Raw genomic sequence first — 6,000 nt, forward strand, 5'->3', positions numbered from 1 at the left:
GGAACAAATCATGCCTTATTTATACCAGTGCTTAGAACCATGGCTGCTCAGCATCTCCAGAAATAAATATTTTTCTATTTAGTTTCACTTTCTATACGAGGGAATACTCACAGTGAAGTTCAGATGAACAGTATTTCCTGTGACCAGTAAAAATATCATGAAAGCCCTTCAATTTTAATAAGGACATTCAAAAGTCTTTCTTTTAGGATTATGTGATTAAATCTAAACCATAAAGCCCCAATCTATACTTCTGGTCTAGAAAAATAAAAATTAGTACAACTTCTGAGTTCTAGCATGTTTTAAACTAATGGATCTTACTGCAATAAAAGAGAAAAAATACTCAGAATTATTTAAAAAATACGGTGAGAATAATTTTTGTGCACAAAATGAATTAAAAACTGATTATAAAAACTTTAAAAAAAAATTGAAAGGTGGGACTGTCCTGCCTGAAAAGCCTTGAGGATGAGAGTATTACAAAAAGTTAGCACCGTGCACTTGACTTTCTACACTACTTCAATATGTGACCTTGGGAATGTCATGTAATTTCTCTCATTTCTAGTTCTGTAAAATGGGAATGTCACCTGTTCTCCTCTCAGGGACAATTACACAGATAATCAGATTAAAAATTTGGTATCTGGTGTTCTTTAAAAAAAGAAACTTGTCTAATTAGTATGCTTTAATCATCACTTGTACAGTACATTCCTCTTCAGGAATCCAATTCCGAGAGAAATATTTAAGCAGACGTTGAGGACAGATTTCCTTAAGGGAATTATTTCATAAATCTGGAAAGCAACGTAACAAGATTATAAATTAACAAACTGATTACATAAGCCTTGACAACCCGGGCTTTAAAGTACACTGCTATATATATATTCCGGTAAGTTAAAAGACTGGTTTGGGACATAGTGCTCCAATCCCATACAAGGAACCCAAACTGAGGCATTTCATGTTCGATAGGAATTTGGTAGAGATTCAACAGGATGTCCAACACTTGTAAGCCATGCTTCACCTTAAAACCTGACCAAATGTTTAACGCATTAAGTCAACTTTACCACGGTTCCTAAGATTTTGAGAATATACATTTAATAATTAAAGGGAAGGGAGGTGGAAAGTAACATGACAGTTTGAAAGGTCCCATATCCTCAGACCTCTATAGATTTAGGAACTCCAGTGCTAAATTCTCCCCAAATCCTGAAACTCCCTATGAAGCTACTGGATTGCATGCGATCCAACAGTTACAAATAGCACAGCTCCAAGAACCCCGAAGATAAAAGGCTGCCACTTTCCTGCAACCCAAGTCCAAGTAAAAGGCAGGAAGGTTCCTGTAAAATGGTCCAGAAAGAAATCAACAGGCGATGACTATGGAAAAGAACGTAGGTTTCCCAGTCTCCCCGTCCGAAAAAATTCTAGCTCTCCCTGGGGAACGGCACTGCTCCTCCTGCCTTACCCCGTTGCCCTTTCTCTACAGACAACATTCCCACTCTATTGTAAAGCAGTTTGACCAAGGAACCCTTCTGCTGCGGCCGGATTTCTACAGTCTTCTGAAAGGGGAAAACGCATTCAAAGAACACACACCCTACCGAGCGCCCCGGGCGCGGGGCCCCGCGGGCGCCGCACTCGGCCCGCTGCGGGGCGGGGCGCGGGGATGCGGGCGCCTTCCGAGGTGCCGCAATCCCGCCGCGGCCGCAAGGGCAGGGCCTCCAGGCGCCCGCGGACGCCGCCGCAGTGACGGCTCCCGCCGGGCCCCGCCGCCGCCCCGCAGCCCAGGCCGCGCCGCGGGGTCCGGGCCGCCGCAGCCCGGGCCCCGCGTCCTCCCGGGCCGCGCGCTGCGGCCGGCGCCGAGAGCGCAACTTACTTTCCGCCTGCGGCGAGCGCCCCGGCCCGGGCGCCCAGCCCGGCAACGGCGGAGGCTACTGAGGCAGCGGAGGCCGGTCCCGCACCCCTGCCTACGGCCGCCGCGCCCCGCCGCGCTCCGCGCTCGCCCCTACCTCAGCCGGCAGGGAAGCGTCCGTCCGCAGCGGCCGCGGCGCCGACAACTCCCTCCCGGCCGCCGAAACCCCGCACCCAGCGCTAATCATAATACCGAGCGGGCTGCCGGCCGCGGGGAGGGGGGTGCCGGCGAGCTGCGCCTGCGCGGGCTGCGCGTCACTGTGACGTCAGCGCTGGGGCGGGGCCGCGGGAAGGGCAGGGCGGGGCGGCGCGCACCTGCGGCAGGCGCGCGGGCTGCTGGAGGGCATCCTGGCGGCTCCCTGACCCCGGCGAGTCGGGACTGCGGTGGCTGGCGGGACAAAGCGGGCAAGGCGCCCAAGGAGGATGGAGGACGGGGGAGGAGGAAGCACCAGGGACACGGAACAATGGCCGGGAAAAGTAGCGCGAGCTGTCAGGGGAAATCGGAGGGAAGGGACCGCGTCTGTACAGGACTGCGTCTTGGCGGCAGGGGGCAGGGAGCCGCACGCGCTTTACTCTTTGGTTCCCGCCCAGGCTTAAACAAGGATAAAAAAAATTGTAAAAATACATATATATACACACATACACGTATGTATATACATATATGTACATAATATGATTTTTTTTTCTCTGTAATTCTCGCTGGGAATCTAATTTGAAAACATTCTGTTGATTTTGTTATTTGAGCAAAATTGGAAAAGCCCAACATCTGAATGCAGTGCTGGCCTTAAAGGTCAGCGGGAGACACAGGCCCGGCTAGGCAGCCTCTGGCAACAGCATAGAAAAGTAAGCGGTCGTGGAGACATATCAAAGCACATGAAGTCAGAGATATAAAACACGCCGGGCATTAACCATAGCCCTGGATGGTTCAGTGGTATGGTCGCCAGGCCGGGTTGCTCTGGAAGGGAGCTTCGGGATGGCCGCAGAGGATGGGAGGGGACTCCCGACTCCCACCCCTGGAAGCATGGCATGCAATAGAGACCAGCTCTTCGGGGTTCCTGGAAGGCAGCACCAACAAACCAGACGCCGGATTTCTCCAACCTGCTTTTCCGCTTCTGTTCCCACGTTGTGTCCACCCTTCCCCAAGAAAGGACCCCTAGCAAAGGACACAAGCCAGAAGAGCTGCTTAGATGCTGCAAGCTTGGTTGAATTGACTGGACTGCGGAGAGAAATTTAGATGGTTTTTAGCAAATCTCTGTCGACCTGCAAATGTCGAAAGCCTTTTAGTTTCTATGACATCAACTTTACTTGTCTGAAGATGATTGGGAAGCAGGAGTGGATTGTTGGGAGGTGCAAACAGTTTGATCCTTAGGGTAATAACATAGGGTTTTCTGATCGAGGGGGACTTCCAGTTACCCTAATGCCCTTGCATCAGATGGTGGAAGAGCACCAGGGAAAGCCTCAGATTAGGCCTCTGCGCCTTAGGGTCCCACCTGGGATCACTCTGACTTGAAAAGACGGTAAAAGAATCATCTCATTTTGACATGGAAATCGTAACTGTAGCAGCATATTAAATAAGAGCTCCTAACTTGGATTTGTAGAATGTTTTTCCTTTGTTGCTAGAAAGCAGGAAGACCATGCACTTTTCTCCTCAGGGAGATACCACTATTCAGGGAACTCTAGCCAGCTAAAGGGAGAAAATACCACTGCAATGGTCTCCCAGCGAATTTCCAGTGGTTGAAGGCCTCCACCCCCAGGTCTGTAGTCCCTGAGTTGTATCGGTAACTATAGAACAATGACTAATATATAAGCTCTTGAAAAATAGAGTGTTTATATTGCTGCTGTTTAGGTTTTGAATGAATTTTCTAAGGAAAAGGCATAAGAATAGCAAAACAAATGAAAAAGAGCAAAATAATAAATTGATTTAAATGAAGTTGGCACCAAAACTCTTCTAGAGAAGGATGCAGTACTGGCCACATGGTAAATCGTTTATTCATCCCCAGTATATCTTAGGTAGCTGAAGTGCTGCTGGCAAGAACGTGACCCATTTTTGGTTCCACACCATAAATGTGGTGACATGATCTGATTATGCTTGGGCAATATTTAAAAATATTCAAGTACAAATTAATATAGTATTACTTAACTTGGAATTTAAGCAAATGTGCTTATAGTTAATGAAGAAACCCCTTTTCCAATCTGTCCTGGGGTTTTCTCCAACACACTGCTTTTTTAATGTTGGGTCTTTTTATGGACCTGTAAGAAGCTTTAATTAGATGTACAGCGTTCTACAAAACGACAAGATGAAGCATGCGTGCTTGTATTACAGTCTCTATGATTCAGATCTCAAAAATAACATAATGCCACCAGTTTAAGGAAGATGTTGTTTATTGGAAGGAAACCAGGGAGGTGCTACAAATTAGATCAAAATGTGAAAATTGAGCAGATTGATGAAAGAATTGTCATTTTCATCTTTGGAACCCCAAAAGCAGCATATGTAATCTTCTCTGGATATTGTTAGTTTTTGTAATTTATTTCAAATTTTTAAATAAATGTATTTAAAATGACAGACATTGAATATTCATACGCAGTTCAATTTTGAGTTGTGACATTTTATTTAATAACATTCCCTTTTACATATTTAATTAGTTATTTCATATATTTATACTTGTGCATTTCTAGATCCTGGCTTCACCCCAATAGGATCAAAATAATACTTAATTGGAATGACCTAAAGACTTCCTCAAAGACTCCTTTACCACCCTATTGGCATCAGTTAACAACTTCTACTCTTTTATCTCAGATGTCAGTTAAGGTCCTGTGTGTGTGTGTGTGTGTGTGTGTGTGTGTGTGTATGTGTGTGTTATTTTTGATAGTTGCAAACAAGAATTGGAAATGCTAGTCCTTAACTCTGCTTGTTTGCAACCAGTGAACTAGAAAATAGGACAGACATTGACATATAACCCCATCTCTACTGCTAAGAGCAAGATGGCTTTAGGAAAGTTGCATAACCTTCTATATGTTTCTTCTGTAAAATGAGAAAGACAGTGATGATAATAATACCTTTCCTATAAGTTTGAGGTAAAGCAGCAGTTCTCAAAGTGTGCTCCCTGGACTAGCAACATCAGCTTCTCCTGGGAACTGGATTGAAATGCAGATTTTCCAGTTCCACCTCAGACCTACTGAATCAGAAACTCTGATTTCTCTGTTTTAAGACTTGCAGGTGATTCTGAGACAGGTTAGAGTTTGAGAACCAGAGTTGATAAGAATGAGTTTATACCATGTTAGCCAGGATGGGTGAAACCCCATCTCTACTAAAATACAAAAAATTAGCCGGGCGTGTTGGCGGGCGCCTGTAGTCCCAGCTACTCGGGAGGCTGAGGCAGGAGAATGGCGTGAACCCGGGAGGCAGAGCTTGCAGTGAGCTGAGATCAGGCCACTGCACTCCAGCCTGGGCGACAGAGCGAGACTCCGTCTCAAAAAAAAAAAGAATGAGTTTATATAAAGTATTAGAACAGAGGCTGGCATACAGTAAGCAGTATATTAATGATTTTTTTTTAATGTGTGCAATATGATCTTGCCGAAATATACAAAGTCTAATTTAGGCCAGAAGAAGCATGTCCATGTTGTTCTTCCAACAAATAAATCCTGATAAATCCCTTATCTAAAAACTTCAATACAGCCTACCAAGCCCTTCCTGATCTGGTCCCTGGCTTCCTCTCCTGCACTTTCTTTTCTGCATATGTACCCTGTCTCCAACCTTTCCAGTTCTCAGAAAGAGAATTGACTTTTCACACCTCCCAGCCTTTGTCTATTCTGTTCCTTCTGTCTGGAAATGTCACCCACTCGTTTTCTCTACTTCCTACATCTGCAGTTTCCTGAATTCCTATTTACCCATCAAAACCCAGCTCCCGTGTCACATCCTCTGTACTACTCCTAACTGTCCCACTCTAGTCAGAGCCAGGAGTTCTCTGGGACCACCATACCATCCCACTCATAGTATCATACAGTTTTGTAACTTTATTGTTCCATTTTCTCCCTTTGGATCTTAATCTCCAGGGGGGACAAGGATTGTATTTTATTCCAATTTCTATTCCTGCCACCTAGCACTGAGGT

At 45.7% G+C, this 6,000-nt stretch overlaps 1 protein-coding gene across 4 annotated transcripts in view; it reads right to left on the reverse strand.

Moving 5' to 3' along the window:
* SNRK (SNF related kinase) overlaps window positions 1-2,153 on the reverse strand; it is a 65,263-nt gene extending 63,110 nt beyond the window's left edge. For 2 of the 4 annotated variants that reach the window (XM_026454871.1, XM_026454869.1), the window contains exon 1: window positions 1,989-2,153. The gene's annotated coding sequence lies outside the window, so the exon portion shown is untranslated. Of the gene's footprint in view, window positions 1-1,855; window positions 1,877-1,988 lie in introns of those variants that run through there. The other 2 variants (XM_026454868.2, XM_026454870.2) reach the window with 2 other exon arrangements.
* Between the last annotated feature and the right edge of the window lie 3,847 nt (window positions 2,154-6,000).

The sequence above is a fragment of the Piliocolobus tephrosceles genome, chromosome 2 (assembly GCF_002776525.5).
Source record: "Piliocolobus tephrosceles isolate RC106 chromosome 2, ASM277652v3, whole genome shotgun sequence".
NCBI classification, from domain to species: Eukaryota; Metazoa; Chordata; class Mammalia; order Primates; family Cercopithecidae; genus Piliocolobus; species Piliocolobus tephrosceles.